Here is an 18977-nt window from a genome sequence, read left to right as displayed (position 1 = left end):
TAGAATCATGTGCTTTGTGATCCACAAACACAAATTTCTGATTTGTAACTTGTGTGTGCGTTTTTACAAATAAATGTTTATTTACAAAACTGAAAATTCTGTTTTTGAAGGGTGATTCAGCACTGGTGGATCACCGAACACACACATTCATCACTTTGCTCAGTTATGCAATAATGAGACATTCTCAGCTTAAAACTGTAGTTGAGATCCACAAATATGTCAGTCGCTATACACATTATTGGCAGAATTATTGGGGGGCTGGGGAGGGGCTTGGATCATTATTGGGGGAGCTTAAGCTTCCCCGAGCTCCCCCTTGGCGTCACTCACTCATGCAATCACATCTGCACTCGTCCTCCCTTTCCGTGCACTACTGAGTCCTCGCATGTGGATGCTGAAATGATCACTCAGCTGTGTGTGTGTATGTGTGTGCATAATGGTTAAATGAGCCACTAAGCTCTTTTTTTTTTTTTTTTTGCTCACTTCAGGAGCACATCGCAACTGTGTACACTGTGATGTCGGATGGATTATCACATGGGATTTAATTTTTGCCGTGGCTATTTGCAGCACACAGCAGCCGGATGAGAGGCTTTTCACCACAGGCTGTGGTTTCTGGATCCTGTGCGCCGTGCGCTTTGTGCTGTGAAATGATTATGGTTCTGTGCTGGAGGTGAGCTTCATGTTTAATATTGTTGTCATGGCCTGCCATTACAGTTCCACGCCATGTCTCCTACAGAGTTTAGATGGTGATCAAGTAATAATATGTACATTACAGTGGTGAGATCTGTTCAGCTCTGACTCGTGCGATGACGCATTACTGCTTATTTATTACATATTAACATTTCCTCTGCCCTCCCTGGCCAGGATCCAGTGGACGTGGACATACGTGTCACACCTTTACATGTGACTGATCGATCGCAGAGCTCAATCATCTGTGATCAGATCATTTCACATGCTGTTTTGATGCTGTCAGGATATGTAGACTGTGTTCAGCTGATACAAAAACTGCACATAGACCGCTGTCAGAAGGGTGTTCCATCTCGATGGCACCAAGAGTGCTTTGAACATGTGCAACACACTCAGGACAGCCGAGTGAATAGGGACAAATATGTATGATGCTCAGAGACTCCCATCCGTAGTTCTTCAGACCGCACCTCAATACTTCCCGATTGCAGCGGGATGAGTCATTCATCATTTTTCATATTAATTTAATTCCTTAAAGTATTTATAAATTGTTTAGATAGATTCTTGTTATCATATACACACTTATTATTATTATTATTATTATTATTATTATTGCACTCAATATAATAATTATTATTTTATGTGTAGTTCTATTTTGTAATTTGATTTTTAAATGGACCACAATGGAAATACCGAAAGATTCCATTCCAGGTATAGTCCCTTGAGGCTACCTGTCTTGTGTTCTCGGACAACACAATTCATCGACATTGTCCCATTTCCCCTAGCTGTAAACATATACAGGACTGGACTGTGACATAGCCTGCAATGGACTAGCATTCCATCCAGAAGGAACATACACTATCAACCACTTGATGCTGTGGACACCAGATAATAATCACTGGCCGAGTGGACAGTGGCATGGAAAGAATTTACTTTCTGTCTTTGCTCTACATCTCTGCTAAGGCCCAACTTCTTTTAGGATACTTTAACCAAGATGAAGGTCATGTTGCGGTGTAGTCTCACCTTCAAATAAACAACACAGATTATTATTATTATTATGGGACATTATTTCATCATTACATTCAAATACATCTCGTTTCACCTCTGCCTCAAAATGCTATAAACGCTATATTAACCCAAGGCATTTTGGAATATTCTATCATCTGCAGAAATGAGTATTTCAAAGGAGGGCATCAATTTAATATTTATTTATTTATTTATTTGATTTTAGCCATCACCACTTGTTTCAAGAAGGGTTTGCAACCAAAACCCACACTTAGAGCTATGCCTGTGTTTTGATTTATCCTTAACCTGATCCTGGGTGGTGCCAACATCATGTTGTGCAGATGCTTCTCCGCTACAATGCCTGGAAGGTTTGTGAGGATGCAATGAAAGCAGCAAATACATGGCAACCTCAGTGGAATAGCTGATGTAGTTTGCATGAGAATGCAAATTAAGTATTGTATGTTATGAAGAAAACAATCCCAAACATAAACCCAAATACACGCAAAAACACATGTACAAAAAGCTAAAAAACAACAACAACAATAATACCCTATTGGCATAGTTAGTGTCCAGGCATCAATCCAACTGAGACTTTGTGGCCGGACATGAAATGAGTCTTTTTGCTTGTGATCAACATGCAGTCTGGCACCGCTTGAGCAGCACTCCAATGACAAATTGGGGGAAAATATTGCAGTGTCCAAATACGCAAGGATGATAACCCATCTGCACTAACTGAAGGCTGTAATCACTACCAAAAGGTGTACATATATATGTTAACTTAAAAGGACAGAAATACTTATGCAGTCTATTAAGCTGTTTTATATGTGCAAGGGTCAAACAATGTTTATATGTGCAGTATCTAAGGCCATGTTTGAATCTTTGAAAGACAGGCAAAAACACAAAAATGACTGACAATGGTTTCCTTTAAACAACAACGCTGGAATATCTTGACTTTCGAGGCAAATAGAAAAGCCAATCAGATGCTCTCATTAATGCATTTCCAAAGGCATTATTCATCACGACTGCCTGTCTGATGGTTTTTTCCTGCTTTGTTTTCAAGGACGAGTTGCCTCTCCTTTTAATTCCCAGCATTAGCAGACTCGAAGCCTGCCAGTCATCGAGACATTGTTTATGTAGTTTTCACGCCATGTCGAGCTCATTATTGTTTTCTTGAAGTGGCACGCCTCCATCTCAGCAGCAGAACATCAGTAACGAAGTCTTTTGTGAAGCCCTCAAACACGATAGAGCTTATTACGAGGTGTTTGGGTTATATATTTATATCCCATAGTGGAGTTTAAAGTCGGCCTCCTTCCCTATTAGGGAGGGTAACCTTCGTTGCACCACCGCGTCGTTTCCCAATTACATCGACTGCTGCTGATGAAATGGCTGTGCAATGTGGTGACTGTCATTTGGCCAATTATTGTTAATGAAGCACCACAGAGAATAATATAACAGAGCTGTGTCATGCTGTGCTTTTCTTTTTAATACTTTTTTTTTTACGGAGACAGCACTGTAAATGTTTCAGATAAGACAAATCCATCCTTTTTACATGCTCCATCATTTGTTTTATTCACAGCCAGTGGAACCCACCTTGTCATAAATTGCAGAAGGCACAATTGATCGCTGGTGCCAAGTCCTCAGCAAGGAAAGGCGCTGTTGGCTGTCCTAAAAGTCGCTGGAAGTTGCTAATTGAGGTCATTATCTAATTTGCTTGATTGGCAATGTGCATGTAATTGTTATTGACACTGTCAGAGAGGAGAATAAGGGCCCCCTGACACTTGCACGACTTTAATCCACGCACTTGCACACACTTCATCATGACGATCCCACTTGTTGTGTTCCCAGCTGGATGCCACATTTTGTTCCACTGGCTGCCACGCGCTGTGTGCTGGATGCTGCATCCATCCATCCATCCATCCATCCATTTTCTTCCACTTTATCCGGAGTCGGGTCGCGGGGGCAGTAGCTCAAGCAAAGCCGCCCAGACCTCCCAATCCACACACCTCCCCCAGCTCCTCCGGGGGAACCCCGAGGTGTTCTCAAGCAAGCTGAGAGATATAGTCCCTCCAGCGTGTCCTGGGTCTTCCCCGGGGCCTCCTCCCGATGGAATGTGCCCAGAACACCTCTCCAGCTAGGTATCCAGGGGGCATCCAGAAAAGATGCCCGAGCCACCTCAACTGGCTCATTTCGACATGGAGGAGCAGCGGCTCGACTCCGAGCTCCTCCTGAGTTGCCGAGCTCCTCACCTTATCTCTAAGGGAGCGCCCAGCCACCCTGCGGAGGGAAACTCATCTCGGCCGCTTGTACTCGCGATCTCGTTCTTTCAGTCATGAGCCAAATCTCATGACCATAGGTGAGGGTCGGAAAGTAGATCGATCGGTAAATCAAGAGCTTTGCCCCCCTACTCAGCTCTCTCTTCACCACGATGGTCCGATACAGCGACCGCATCACTGCAGACGCTGCACCGATTGGTCTGTCGATCTCATGCTCCACACGTCCCTCGCTCGTGAGCAAGACCCTGAGATACTTAAACTCCTCCACTTGAGGCAAGGACACTCCACCGACCTGAAGAGGGCAAGGTACCTTTTTTCCTGGACGCAGCATCTGTAAAATAATTATTTCATAGCAGATTAATCATTTTCTCTGTGAGTTGGCTGTTGAAATGGTTCTAATCGCTTCCTGAATCACAGATGACCGCTCCAGCTGCAGCTGTACTTGTGCACGCTGAATAACGTGGAGAAAGCATTTGGAGCTGTCCAAAAAGGTAATTGTCATGTTTACATTGTCATGGCTTGGTAAAACAGTTGCATGTTCTTTCCTTCTTGTATGCAGCTGTAAAATTATGTTTATGATAGATTTAACATCTCGTTATAATCCTTGAGGCGAGCTGCACTCTAATACAGTGTGCTGACGCAACTGTTCACTTCTTCTTTAATTGACTTGACGAGCTGCACGTAGTGTTGGCGAGTAGATCACACAATGTTGCACAACATTTATGCATGAAAGATTTTTTGAACATTTCATAATTCTCTTTGCGCAATTGCATGCACTGGCGCCCCTCTTACATTCAGTCTACACGCGTTAACGATGAGTTTGCTCTCCTGCACGACACAGGGTGTGCAAGTGCGTGAATCAAAGTCATGCAAGTGTCAGGGGGCATCACATTTTGGAAGGGACAAAACATGAGTAAAAAAAAAACCTCTAAATATGTTTAGAACTACAAATTAACTTTTTTCTGTTTATTCTTGGGCTTGGAACAAACAAAAGTGAACCAAAAGAGACTCTAGCAGATTACCTGGGAGTAGTTTCTTTTCACCTTCGCCAACAAAGTTTCGCAGAGGATATGTTATCACCCCTGTTTGTTTGTTGGTCTATTTGTTTGTGAACAGCCTTAAGCCCACGATTTGTCACATATGGTTATTAAATTTTCCCCGAAGATGCATATCCTGATTGGCAAGAACTGATTAAATTTTCAAGGTCATAGGGCAAAGGTCCAAGTCATGAAAATCTTGGAAAATTGGAAATATCCCTGTAATTTTGAACGGATTTGCAAAAACATGTAACTATGTCAAGAAGATCAAATTTCTTTCGTATTTGAGGCCGTTATGTAGGATGATATCCTTTATTGACTGACAAAGTTTGATCTGGCTCAGATCCTATGGAGTTAAAATTGTCTCATTAATATTTGTAAATGCACACAGGGTGATCTACAAATAATCATTGATTTGCAAATGTGTTCAGATATCCACAAATGCAAATTTCATGTTCGCGAAAAGAATGTCTCAAAATTATGTCGCAGAGGAAAGCGATCCACAAATGCTGAAACTCAATTCACAAATACTATTTCCAGTTTTACAAATGTATTTTTTTTTTTACAAATTAAGTTTTATATTTGCAAATACAACATTATTTGCAAAGACCAATTTACAAATGTAATTTTTTTTTTTTTTTTTTTTTTTTTTACAAATTAAGTTTTATATTTGCAAATACAACATTATTTGCAAAGACCAATTTACAAGTTACAAATATGAAATTTGCATTTGTGGATATCTGAACACATTTGCAAATAAATGATTATTTGTAGATCACCCTGCGTGCATTTACAAATATTAATGAGACAATTTTAACTCCATAAGATCCAGATTACAGATTTTGTGGCCATTTAAAGTTTACATTGAAAACCCCATTTAATGTATATTTTACATGATATCTTAATCAAACATGCCCCAATCACTCACATATTTGAACATGAGATGTAGAGTGGCACTCACTATTGCTTGTCAAAGTTTGATCTGGATCTGATCCAGATTTTGTATTCAAAAGCCCTTTTGGTGTACATTTTGCATTATATCTCAATCACTCTCATTTATTTTTCTGCTATGGATTTACCTACACCACAAAAATTGGATAGAGGTTCCAATTTTATGCCCCTTTGTCTTTCTTCCAGTTGTTATCAGTCAGACACCAATTGTCAAAAAGCAATGACAAATTATGCATAGAAGAGATAACCAATATTCTGTGAAAATGAACAGAAAACGATTTCAGAAACTGAAAAAGTTTTCAAAAAAATGACAGCGCCACAAAAAAACCTTCAATTCTAGTACATGAATGAGTACATAATCCTGACAGTTGATCACATCTAATTTTGCTTATGAAAAGCCTATTGTTGTGTGGGCCGCTGAAGAGGAGGTACTGCTGGCCCACCACCACCAGAGGGCGCCCTGCCTGGAGTGCGGGCTCCAGGCACCAGAGGGCGCTACCGCATCATGGGAGTAATCTGGGTGACAGCTGTCACCCATCACCAAACACAGCTGTTTCTACTCAGCACCGAGGTATATCAGGAGGACGGCGTCTCCACCTCAGTGCCGAGATATCGCCTAAGACCAAGGTAACATTCTCTGCAGCATATTCTGTGATTGACAAACTTGTTAAACCTTTCAGGACTGGTGACTACTGAGACCCTCCTTCTTTGGATAAGTACTCACCTTCCTGCTGAACTTTGCCAAGAGGTGGAGGCGGCTTCTCCCCTCTCTGTACTGGGTGCGTTCATCCACTCCTGTGTGTTCTTGCTCTCTCCTGCCAGCAGTACCGGATCCGACGAGCGGAGGCAGTGGCCACCTGGGAATTCGGGACTTGGCGGTTCCAGTATTTCCAGGGTTCGGTGGCAGTGGAGATCTGGGTGGTTCCAGTTCGACTGAGACGGACGTCTCCTATCTTCGAGCCTGCCCACACGACACCAGCGGATTCGACCCTAAACATTGTGTTTGTTATACTACTCGTGCTTGTTTCAGTAGTAAATCTTGTTTTTTACTTCCTCCATTGTCCATTCATTGCGCCCCCTGTTGTGGGTCCGTGTTCCTACACTTTCACAACACCTATTCTGACAAGACTTTGATGTTGAATTCTTTTTTTTCCAAGGTAAAATTTTGTGGAGTTGGAAACTAGGGTTGACGCACTATGTGTGTGGTGCTGTAGATTTTGTTTTCGACAATGAAAACTCTGGCCAGAACTTTGACCTCTGACATGACACAGGCAGATTAATTTGCTGTTTTATTTTAATTTTGCATGCCGTGTGTGTGTGTGTGTGTGTGTGTGTGTGTGTGTGTGGGTGGGTGGGGGTGGGGGGGGATTAACTCAGACTAAAAACAATTTATGAATAGAATTTTATGTGGCGAAAAAAAAAAATATGCACAGTTGCAAAGACAGGGGTAGGAACCAGTGCTCAGTTCTCAGTGGAAAGAGCTCTCAGCCAGTGAAATGGAATAACTCACTTCTGGTTGTCTGCCTCCTTTTCTCTGCGAGTGGAGGAGGCATGTGGTCTGCTTATTGAGAAGAAATATGTGTTTTCACATCAGTCTCCAAAAGTCTCCAATAACACTAGGAAAAGTCACTAAAATGTTTGCTCATCATTTTTAAAAAAAGTCACTGGATGGCTCTGAATAGTCACTAAATTTAGTGATGAAGCTGGCAACACTGAATTTAATATTTTAAGTACTTTATGGGTTTCTTTTTTTTTTAGTGGTTGCTGTTGTTTCTCATTTGGAATTCAGCAGATTTAGCTATGCTTAAGATGGGAAAGAATTTTCCTTTCAGCATTTTATGTCTACACAGACGATATGCTGAGCACGGGTGCTCATCTTGTCAGTGAGATGCTTCACATTTCTACCGTCAGACACATACACTGCTGGAAGCTGTGCAGCAGCAGCAGCGGTGGCCTCCCGCTTCTGGATGACTGCCGCCAATCAGCCCTGTTGGAGCGTTTAGCAGCTAAGAGATTTGCTCAAAGGAACATCATTGGTGGGTGTGCATGGACCAGAGAGAGCTGCTTATTAAATTACAGTCGCCTTGGAGCGTACTATCTGTCAGACTCTGACATAGTTTGAATGTTTTATATAATATCTCCCTGTTCTTGTCTCTGTTGCATATTGGTACAAATGTTCCACAAATGGAATTTTACACAATCAAATATGACAACAAAACTTAACACTTTTTCTTTCTTTTTTTTTTTTTTCATGGGACTTTAACATGTCCTCCAGGGGTCTTGCAAGAGGTACATTTATGGGAATCGTATGCCAAGTGGTCGTGGCTACCAGTACAAGCCATTTCCATGCAGTAGTGATCCAGCACTCTGAAGGGCTTTGCCAGAACCCAAAAGAACCATGTAGCGATTAGCCAGTCCAAGAGATCCCCTCCTGACAGTGAGCCGGACATCTGCATGGACTCTCATCAATTATTGCTGTGCTGCGTTCTATATTGTAAATAGTAGAGAAGCTTGAATCTTCGACTGGACTGGGTTGCTTGACGAGGACGTTTCGCTTCAAATCGCAGAAGCTTCCTCAGCTTCCTCCTTCTGCGATTTGAAGCGAAACGTCCTCGTGTTAAGCAACCCAGTCCAGTCGAAGATTCAAGCTTCTCTACTATGGAAACCACCTGGACAACTGAGAGCCTACACAGAAATATATTGTAAATGCTTTTTATTAGAATGGCCTAAGCAGTGGGTTACCCCTTTAAGTCTGGTCTGCTTGAGGTTTCGTCCTCAATATCATGAGAGGATGTTCTAGGGGTTGGTAATGTAACACCTTACTTGTGTGACGCGCGTTGAGACAGCTTTGTTGTGATTTCGAGCTGTATAAGTGAAATACATTGAATTGAACAGTGTTACAGTTACAGTATAGGTAGTTTATTAGAGATTTCACAAAAACAAAAAAAAGTAAAAATGTTGATCTTTTGCGGAACATGGATTAAGGTTTTGAATTTTGGCCAAAGTCACACGTGGCATGGTGGAAATTCCATAAGTATAGCCACAGAAAGTAAAATCACCATTACAATAATTGATGCATGGCACTGCTGGGTTTGTCATAGTTGTACAGCAATACATTGTTCATATATTGTTAATACTACTGGGTTCTGTAACAGCTCATCAGTGTCAGAGCACAGCAGTGTAGAATTGTCTCATACCTGTATCCAGTTCCACTTCAGATACAACTCTCATACTTCTAGCCATCTCCTAAAAGAAAACACAAGCAAGATGAGAATGTTTATATGCACACCAGTAAAAAGTAAAAAAAAAAAAAAAAGGTTGAAGACCATGATGGTGTAGATTAGTTGCTACGAGGTCAGGTAATGATGCGATCTTGGAGACGGAATGTATGTCAGCCCCCCAGTTCCCTTTTGCAGAGAGCCCAAAGAATACCTTGAAACTTTGCTGTTGACACCACTGTTAGTTATTATTACATCTTCAGTAAATTGAAAACATTATTGAAATAAAAAACAAAATAGCTTTGTAATATTGACACATTCATGAGACAGTCGGTCCCTATATGATATTCTTTCTATTTTAAACAGTATCCTTTCATTAACTGTGAATATAGACTGCATCACCTTCTTTGAAACAACTGAGGACAGTATGCTTTTAATTGTCTGGAGAAGTAATTATGTTGTTTGTTTCTATGTATGGCTGTATTCATACAAGATATTGAATTTGGTGGGGTGGGTATACGAGGTCTGTCAATAAAGTATAGGTCCTTTTTATTTTTTTCAAAAACTATATGGATTTCATTCATATGTTTTTACGTCAGACATGCTTGAACCCTCGTGCGCATGCGTGAGTTTTTCCACGCCTGTCGGTGACGTCATTCGCCTGTGAGCACTCCTTGTGGGAGGAGTTGTCCAGCCCCTCGTCGGAATTCCTTTGTCTGAGAAGTTGCTGAGAGACTGGCGCTTTGTTTGATCAAAATTTTAAATTAAGCTGGTTTTCGGTGAAAACTTTAACGGCTGATGAGAGATTTTGAGGTGATACTGTCGCTTTAAGGACTTCCCACGGAGCGAGACGTCGTGCAGCGCTCTCAGGCGCCGTCGTCAGCCTGTTTCAAGCTGAAAACCTCCACATTTCAGGCTCTATTGATCCAGGACGTCGTGAGAGAACAGAGAAGTTTCAGAAGAAGTCGGTTTCAGCATTTTATCCGGATATTCCACTGTTAAAGGAGATTTTTTTAATGAAAGACATGCGGGCGGATCGCAGCGTCGGCTCGCAGCCGCCGCGACGCTCCGCCACAGGAAAAACACCTCTGTTGGAAGCCTTAAGGACAAGTTGGAACATGTCCAGCTGTTAAACAATTTCTCATATACTCACTCCACTGAAAGCCATCAAAAGCCGCCTGGATTTTACAAATGGTTATCAACACGGAGGTGTTTTTCCTGTGCCGCCGCACCGCGCCGGCTGCGTCCCGACGTGCGGACCCGTCCGCACGTCTTTCATTAAAAAAAATCTCCTTTAACAATGGAATATCCGGATAAAATGCTGAAACCGACTTCTTCTGAAACTTCTCTGTTCTCTCACGACGTCCTGGATCAATAGAGCCTGAAATGTGGAGGTTTTCAGCTTGAAACAGGCTAACAATGGCGCCTGAGAGCGCTGCGTGACGTCTCGCACCGTGGGAAGTCCTTAAAGTGACAGTCTCACCTCAAAATCTCTCATCAGCCGTTAAAATTTTCACCGAAAACCAGCTTAATTTTTCGAACCGTATCCACTTTGATGTGTCTCACAGGTTTAGAAAAAATTTTGATCAAACAAAGCGCCAGTCTCTCAGCAACTTCTCAGACAAAGGAATTCCGACGAGGGGCTGGACGACTCCTCCCACAAGGAGTGCTCACAGGCGAATGACATCACCGATAGGCATGGAAAAACTCACGCATGCGCACGAGGGTTCAAGCATGTCTGACGTAAAAACATATGAATGAAATCCATATAGTTTTTGAAAAAAATAAAAAGGACCTATACTTTATTGACAGCCCTCGTACATTGAAATGAGAAATAAAGACAGTGTTGCAGTAGAATTAAAGATGCATGTTTGTGTCCCCAGGACATTTATGCTGCTAGAGCTGCTACATCAGGCAATGGCATTCCACTTTCATTTATAGTGCACAACTGGGTAGGTGAATATCTGAGAGGAATAAAGAGGCCTGAAGATTATGACAGCAACCACAGTGAAGACCATTGACCATGTACATTAAGTGACGGACAATAGGGTCATGTTGTTAATGCAGGTGGAATCTACTGTGAAAGAGTTGCATTCTGCATGCAGAAGTTGCGATATGAAACTTTTTTTTCTTTGGTAGATGCCACCTCTCCAGATGCCTGGACAAATCACACCATGCTCATGATGACAAGGGTGGCCTTTTTGCATTTTGAACTTGACTGAATCTAATCTGTGTCAAATATTTACGAAGGCAGGATGAACACTGTCAACATTCAATTGCAAGGAATTTAGGGATTCCATCATCTACTGACAGTGAACATACATATGGTCCCACTCTGGCCATCGCAGGACCATATGTACACTGGCAGTGTTAATTTAACACTGTCAGTGTCAGTTTTACACCGGTGAGTTTACTGTGTACAGTCCAAAATATAATCAGAAGATTCAGAGAATCTGGAGAACTTTCTGCACGTAAGTGGCAAGGCCAAAAACCAACATTGAATGCCCGTGACCTTCGATCCCTCAGGCATACTGCATTAAACACCGACATCACTGTGTAAAGGATCTTACCGCGTGGGCTCAGGAACACTTCAGAAAACCATTGTCAGTTAACACAGTTCGTCACTACATCTGCAAGTGCAAGTTAAAACTCTACCATAAAAAGCGAAAGCCACACATCAACAACATCCAGAAACACCACTGCCTTCTCTGGGCCTGAGCTCATTTGAAATGGCCAGATACAAAGTGGAAAAGTGTGCTGTGGCAACAGTGTGGCTTCGTAGTAAAAGAGTGCAAGTACTAGACTGGCCTGCCTGCAGTCCAGACCTGTCGCCCACTGAAAATGTGTGGCGCATTATGAAGCGCAAAATACAACAACGGAGACCCTAGACTGCTGAACAACTGAAGTCATACATCAAGAAAGAATGGGAAAGATTCCACTTACAAAGCTTCAACAATTATTGTCCTCAGTTCCCAATCGCTTATTGTGTGTTGTTAGAAGGAAAGGTGATGTAACACAGAGGTAAACATACCGCTGTCCCAGCTTTTTTGAAACATCTTGCAGGCATCCATTTCAAAATGAGCAAATATTTGCACAAAAACAATAAAGTTTATCAGTTTGAACATTAAATATCTTGTCTTTGTGGTGTATTCAACTGAATATACTGTAGGTTGAAGAGGATTTGCAAATCATTGTATTCTGTTTTTATTTACATTTTACACAACGTCCCAACTATATTGGAATTGGGGTTGTATATGATCCAGCATGTAGGTACCTCAGTGTTGCTTGGACAGTTAACATCCAGGATTCAAAGTCATTCCATAGTGTGGTGAATGCAGCAGTACATTGCACCACTGCATGCTACCAGGTGTGACCTGGTGTGAGGCCAATGAGAACACAGGTGGGTGCAAGTATGCTTGTGAGACTACAAATTCTAATCAGAAAAAAAGGTTAGAAGGTATAGACAATGTCTAATGAATAAATAATTGCAGAAGGTATCAAGTTAAGTCTGAAATCATGTTCTGTTACCACAGTTTGTTACATTCATGAAAACAACCACCTTGGGTCAACCTCTCTGGCAAAGGTGTTTGGAGGAGCTCCTGTTTGTCAACAAATGCATTCATTCATTCATTTTCTATAGCTGCTTACTCCATTCAAGGGTCATAGGGCTGGAACCTATCCCAGGATTCAAAGGACATGAGGCAGGTTACATCTTGGACAGGATGCCAGTGTGTTGCAGGCCCATATATACACAAACAAACACATTCACACATCCACACACACCTACAGTCAATTTAGGATCACCACCTCCCCCTATCCAGCATGTGTTCTGGAAGTGGCAGGAAGCAGGAGCACCTGCAGAGAACATGCAAACTCCACACAGGTGGGATGCAATCCCACAACCTTCTTGCTCTCAGCCGACAGTGCTAACTACTTCATTGTGCTGAGAGGCACCTGGGTAGTTATATTACACAATGGAAATGAGTATTGTTTTCAAATGAATTACTTTTCCGGATGTTTTTCAATGAAATGAACCATCTATTTGAACCCAAAATGAAAAGGACCATCCACGCTGTTATCAGGAACAAGTCCCAAAGCCCTTATCTGTCATTGCATGCAGTTGTGTAAATGGCTTTTGGAAAGCTATTTTATACGTCTATGATGGATGCATAAATGCAGACAAATACCTTCAGATTTGCAAGCAAGATATGTGACATTAAAGATGACATCTTTTCCATGGATGTCCTTGCTTTTATTCAACAGGACAATACAACATTGCATTCTGTACACACTGGGATGTCCACATTGGTCCCAACCTGGATAACAGGCATGACTCTGGAAGAAGACAGTATGAGTACAGGACGGCCCTGCCTGTATTCCTGACCTGTTCCCAATAAACAATGTGGACAAATTGGAATTAAAATGATCCCTTGCTGTTGGATACCTTAAGACAGGTTTTCAGGAGGAATGGGACAACCTAACACTTGATATGCTTCATTATGTGGTATCCTCAATGCCAATATGTTGTCTTTGTTAATAGCAGTAGCAAGGGATAGCAACATTTCAAGGGGATAACTGCTTTGGTGTCCCAATGTTTTTTTTTTTTTTTTTTTTTAATATGTTGCAGACCTTAAATGCAGGAAAGGATATATGATGACAACACAAAACATGAGATATGGTGGGGTCATAATATATGCAATGAAGTACAACTCAAAGTAAATGTAAAAATCAGTTTGTTTGTTTTTTTGTTGTTGTTTTGTTTTGTTTTGTTTTTTGCTTTTATTTGTTTTCTTTTATCATTTTCCATACCATATCAACTTTTTCTGATTTGGACATGTACATTTTAATTTTTCATGCCCAGCCACCACAACAATATGAAAATGCTAACTGCCTTTTTTGGGAATTTGATAACTTTAACACAATCAAAGGGGTTCTGGGACACCTGCCACCCACTGCACTCTCCTCATGTGGTAACATCAGTCTCCCATAGCTTTACACACAGACACACACACACACACACACACAAGAAAAAAGACTGGAAATAAATATGGCATCGTGTCTTCCATTGAAGACTCTTGCCATCATGATGAAAGCATCCGCGTCAAGGGGATCAAAGCATATAGCACTGTTGGAAAAAGTCTGTGATCCTCAAAGAGTCCTATGTTGAAAAAATAACCCTCACATGGGTTAAATCTGCTCGGACATCATACTTCGTGTATCTGTGACAGCTGGCAGGGTGAGACACAGAGGGAAAGATGTTTCGAAGAACAGCGTGTCTCTGTAGCTGAGCCTTGAATCAGTAACAGGAGTGTGTTCTCATTGCTGGACATCTAGTATGGACCTGTTCTCTGTCAAAATTGTCAGAAAGTGAGAGTGAGTGAGGCTTTGATCAGATGTGATACTTTCTGGAGACGGTTTTCACCTTGATATGTCTCATTGTGATTTCCACATGAAAGCATCTTGCAGCAGTTTATAGTGCTTCATTACAACCTCGACAATTAATATTTCAAAAATAAACATCCATGCACAGTGAGAGCCTTTATAGCATACTCTTTTGTACATTTTTCTCCTCTGAACAGTGACAAGCAACAGCACACTTTGAATCAAATACTCTTGTGTGAAAGAAACTGCAGAAAAATGCAAAACTATTTGACACTGGAGTCAAGTAGCTTCTCGGAGTCTAATTAACCTTGACTTATGTGTCACTTCTGGCAGTGCAGTGGTTCCTACTATTCAATGTAAAAAAAAAAATTGCATCTGGATTAGGAGGAAAAATGATATTTGCTTTAACATTCTCAAAGGTATTGTTGTAGTACTTTTAGCTTGTCGTGCAGACACGCATTAGAACACCAGTCAGTGATCTTTGCCTTTGCGCAATGTTAAAGGAAACCAAGTTATATTTGTCAGGGTTGATACATGTAGCCCACCAGGTAGAATTTTTGACTTGTATTGTCTTTATTTTGTTGGTTAATTATTCCATATCTTTTAAAAAATCCTTACAATCTGCATTACAATACCAGAAGTAGAAGAAATATGCCTCAGGAAACAAACACCTTAAATCCCCGATCTGTCAAAGGAGAGATCTTTTCTTAAGGTCAACGGTAAAATTACAGTCATTGTTGGTGTCCTTGGGAAAGTTAAATGCATAATTTGCGCTCCAGCATCTGTTGGTGTTAAAATATTCAATGTACAAAATGCAAATATGTATTTCTTCTAGGGTTTAAGAAATGTTTGCAGGTTCTGAGTAATTTAAAGCCAACATTCTGCTCTCTAGCCTCACAGGTTATTGAAATACAAAGAGATGCCATTTCATTGACATCAATGGTCAACATGGGCATTTCCAGTATTAAAAAATGATTGCCCACAGTCAGTTTGAGGAAAATAATGCTCAGTTTGATCAAAGAAAATTGATAAGTAATTTGAGAAGAGAAACTGTTTCATAACATCAATGGCTATTGACATATTGAGGTGTATTTTAAATACACCTAATGGGTTGTTTTTGGGTTCTCTGTGTCTTGGGTCTCTCGGTGGTCTGTCTTGTTTTCCAAGTGGTCTCTGTCCAAGTTCTCTGTCTTTCTTCATCTGTCTTGTCTTCCTGTAGTCAGTATGTGTATTGAGAGTGGTCAGTGGATTAGTTCTCTGTGTCTTCTGTGTCCAAGTTCTCTGTTATAGTGTGTGGAGTGTGTATGTTAACACGTCTGGTCTCGGGTGTGTGTGTGTGTGTGTGTGGGTGTCTCTCTGGTCCAAGCTCGGGGTCCTGGTTCCCGTTTCTGTATGTCTGCAGTGTTGTCCACCTGTGTCTATTCCCTGCACACGCTCATTGGCGGGGCTACCCCTAGCTGCGGCCGTGCTGTGGTCTGTCTGTCATGATTAAGTCCCGCCTTTTGGTCCATGTTACATTTCCTGGTCATATCTGTCTTCTCTTTCTCACTGTACCCTCCAGTCGCGTCTGCCCTCCCTCCCCCCCAGTCTTGGCACCATCCTCTGTCTTTGCACCGTGGAGGTCTTCCCCTTATCATATGTTTATTATGTTCTGTGTCACTTTTTGTCTTAGGTTCCGTTCTCTGCTGCCCCATGTGTCTGAGTTGTGTCACTTTGGGTGTGCCCTCCATGTCCATGTCACGTTTTATTCTCCATTGCCCTCTTGTGTTCACCTGTTGACATCACATCCTCTCCATTAGGTTCCCACCTGCAATCCATTGTCTCATTAGTGGATCTGTATTTATGTCTCACCTGTGTTCATGTCCCTTGTTGTTCCATTGTAGCTGTTTTGCCTTTGTCTGCTCAGTGTGGTTAATAGCTTGCTCAGTGTAATTCAGTGTTCATTCTACATTCCGTTATAGATGGTTTTTGCTCTTTCTTTTTGAGGCTCTGTGTTCTCCACTGCTACACCTGTAGTAAGTAATCAGTTCTGGTTTTTGTACTCCCTGAAGGCTAACTGTCTTGGTTTTTCCTTGTCTTCCCACGCTCTGGATCCCTTTCCCCCAGAGTGGGTAGAAGTTGTATTTTTGTTTTTTCCTTCACTAGTTTTTTTGTGATCCTATTCAGCTGTGTAAAGTAAACTTTGCCATTTTTGGAAATCGCCCTTCTCATCACTGCTCTGCATTTTTGGGCTAAACATCTGACTCTGTTCCTGGCCCCACCCAGAATCATAACAATGGCAGCTCTAAACAGAAGTTTCTGATCAGGGTCGAGAGCATACACCAAACCAAACAACAAGTGTTGCTGCATCCACCAACAGGATGACAACCACCCTTGCAGACAACCATCCATCCCCACTTCTCAAAATGAGCCACTGATCTGCTGCAGTCAGATGAAAGAGGGGTGTCTGCTTGGCAGAGGTGGGAGTAAGTCACTGTCAAGTCATTTTCAAGTCATCAATCTGCAAGTCCCAAGTCAAGTCTCTAGTCAGCAGGGGAGGTGATGGTCTAGTGGTTAAGCACTGGGCTTGAGACCAGAGGATCCTTGGTTCAAATCCCAGCCTGACCGGAAAATCACCTTGCCTTGGGCAAGGTCCTTAATCCCCTAGTTGCCCCCGGTGTGCAGTGAGCGCCTTGTATGGCAACACCCTGACATCTGGGTGAATGTGAGCCATTATTGTAAAGTGCTTTGAGCATCTGATGCAGATGGAAAAGTACTGTATAAATGCAGTCTTTACCATTTGCAAACAATTGATGGTCATTATGACTTCAGACTTGACTTGGGACTTGCCGATTCATGACTTGAGAGTGACTTACTCCCACCTCTGCTGCTTGGTCTCTTGAAGTTGTTGGGAGATGCCAGGGAATGGCTTAGATTCATCAGGGTCTTGGACAGAGGTGTTTGGTGATGCTAATACCTATGCAGAAGAAAAAAGCTCCATGTATTTTGGGTACTGATGCTTCTTGTCTTACTGTATGAGACTTGGTTGGTAACCAGTGACCTAAGGTGACGACTGGATGCCTTTGGTATGCAGTCTCTTTGGACCATCGTTGAGAACCACTGGACAGACTTTGTCAAATGAGTGTTTACTTTGAGACACTCCAATGAAGAGTATTACATGCATCTGCCACAATATTTTGGCCAACTGTTACACTTATCTGCGTATGACCCAGCACACATGTGCTTTCATGTTGAGGACCCAAGTAAATGGAAATGGCCAAGAGGGCTCCCACGTTTGGCCTAGCTGTGGTAGATAGATGGTTACTTTCACAAAGTATGGAGAGAGTGCTTGTTTACCTGGGTGGTTGCTATCCAAAGCCTGATGTGGGTTCCTGGTGTGGTGGATGCCATCTGCACATACTCCTGCACTTGATCTGACCTTCATTTTGGAATTGGTACTTCAATGAAATTAGTTTGAGTTTGGCCTTTAGCTGATTTAACCACTACGCAGACTGTGTAATGATGAAAAATGTCTCCAAGTGATAATTCATGCAATTACATGTACAGTCTTTGTACAAAAAATGTTAAACTCTGCAAAGGTAAATGACACTAAGTTGAAAGTGAGATCCTAATTACCAAGTCAGCCCACACAAACACCAAAACTGTACTTAAATTAGTTATAATGGTTTGTACATCCTTTCGTGACCTTTCTGCACAATATTGTTCTTTGCTTTGGAATAAATGCCACAGGGCAACACCATTGCTTAAGTAGGAGATACACTGTGGCAGCATCTACAAATTTAATTCAGTATGAACCACCCATGTGTGTATTCCCTTAAGCAGGCCTTGTAAATGTCCACACCTCATCTAATCAGATAATGGCTAGCCAGATCATTTCGTGTAACACCGCTTTGTGTTTTTGGCACCTTGCAGAAATGATAAGTTCAGATCATTTAATTTTTATTATTTGTTTGTAGGAAATGTAATTCACTTTAAATTAGAACTTTTCATATTTTAAAGTGCATTACAGAACTGTTTGAACATTTTTGCAGAAGAAATATCTCCAAGCCTAAAACTACATTCCGGTCCTTGGGCGATCTTTTAACTTGCACCACTCTCACTTTCTTTGCGGAAACACTGTAACGAAAGCAGGGTTGTTGCAAGCGTTCCTTTAGAGAAGACTAATTAGCGAGCCAAATAGAGAAAGACAGTCCAAGTGTTGAATATTCCCACATACACACAGAAAAAAGTCTATTATTTCAAGGCTAGGTATGAGTTCTTTTAAAGCTGACTGCTGAAAATTCAAGGGGGAGAATGGGGGTTGGGGGGGCGCATTTTTACTTCAATTGTTTGGCACCTTTGAAAACTGGTTGATTTATTCTTTTCTTGCTCCCTTTACAAAGCCAGTCTGCATTAAAGATCACCACCCACCGTGCGACAAAAAATGCACA

The 18977-nt window shown here is 41.7% G+C and overlaps 1 long non-coding RNA gene across 1 annotated transcript; it reads left to right on the top strand.

Annotated features, from left to right (window-relative positions):
• The first annotated feature begins 4407 nt into the window (after window positions 1–4407).
• Window positions 4408–18031, top strand: LOC117520522. The gene is made up of 3 exons (XR_004563672.1): window positions 4408–4590; window positions 7436–7438; window positions 18018–18031. It is a non-coding gene; the product is annotated as an uncharacterized LOC117520522 (long non-coding RNA).
• Window positions 18032–18977: the final 946 nt, after the last annotated feature.

This window comes from Thalassophryne amazonica, chromosome 1 (genome assembly GCF_902500255.1).
Source record: "Thalassophryne amazonica chromosome 1, fThaAma1.1, whole genome shotgun sequence".
In the NCBI taxonomy this organism is placed as follows: Eukaryota; Metazoa; Chordata; class Actinopteri; order Batrachoidiformes; family Batrachoididae; genus Thalassophryne; species Thalassophryne amazonica.
This window is presented reverse-complemented; position numbering and strand designations above follow the sequence as displayed.